The sequence below is a fragment of the Chrysochloris asiatica genome, unplaced genomic scaffold (genome assembly GCF_000296735.1).
Source record: "Chrysochloris asiatica unplaced genomic scaffold, ChrAsi1.0 scaffold00032, whole genome shotgun sequence".
NCBI lineage: Eukaryota > Metazoa > Chordata > Mammalia > Afrosoricida > Chrysochloridae > Chrysochloris > Chrysochloris asiatica.
In genome coordinates, this window is record NW_006408550.1 from 3239110 (window position 1) to 3239896 (window position 787).

A 787-nucleotide genomic window follows, 5' to 3' on the forward strand; every position below is an offset into this window, starting at 1 on the left:
ATATATATATACAATCAGAATAATGTTTTGCACTTAATTGCCATGTTTTCTTTTTCAAAATGCATTAGTTATTTAATGAGGTTCTTTGCAAGGGATATAGATATAGAACACCAATTTGTGAGGATAAATTCTATTTGTGAGAACAAATACTTCATGCAGGTAGCCTTGGAGCTGGAGAATGGCTTTGATTTTTGACATAATTTGTGAGTCCACAGCTTTCTGATCCACCTCATGCTACTCTGTAATCTTGTATTTCTTTCTTAGTGTCAAAGATCTTCCCTTCTTGGTGTCTGGGCTTCAGCATCTGCTGCTTTTTAAAGAAGAGTTTGGGGATCTTCACATCACTGGTATCAATTTTTGTGGAGGTGGCAATGACAAATTTATGGTGTGTTCAATACAGAGGAACAGTCACAAGGAGCAAACCAATTGCCAGCTTCTTCAGGAAAACCATTCTTCTGTCTCGATGATACCTGGTAAGGATGATCAAAATGGTCCCAGGAGTGATGCTGGACCACAGTTTTCTGACATGCTGACTGAGGTTTGTTTGTTTGTTTGTTTTTGTCAAAGCTCAACAGCTTCTGAGGCATGTCTTCAGTAGGGTAATACTGAGGCATTTTGTACAGTTTAACCATTTGGATATATTATTCTTTGTTGTGGACCGTGTAAGACTGGTCAGAGGTTCGAGACCCTAAAGGCCTGAGTGTAACAAATGAGGCCACTGGCAGTTAATGGCAAATTGTTTTTTATCTTAATATTGTTACATGTATTAATTTAATACACAGAGCTC

General features: G+C 37.9%; 1 pseudogene; it reads right to left on the reverse strand.

Annotated features, from left to right (window-relative positions):
- Positions 1–72: 72 nt before the first annotated feature.
- The window catches only part of LOC102813772, a 1821-nt pseudogene continuing 1106 nt past the window's right edge, over positions 73–787 (reverse strand).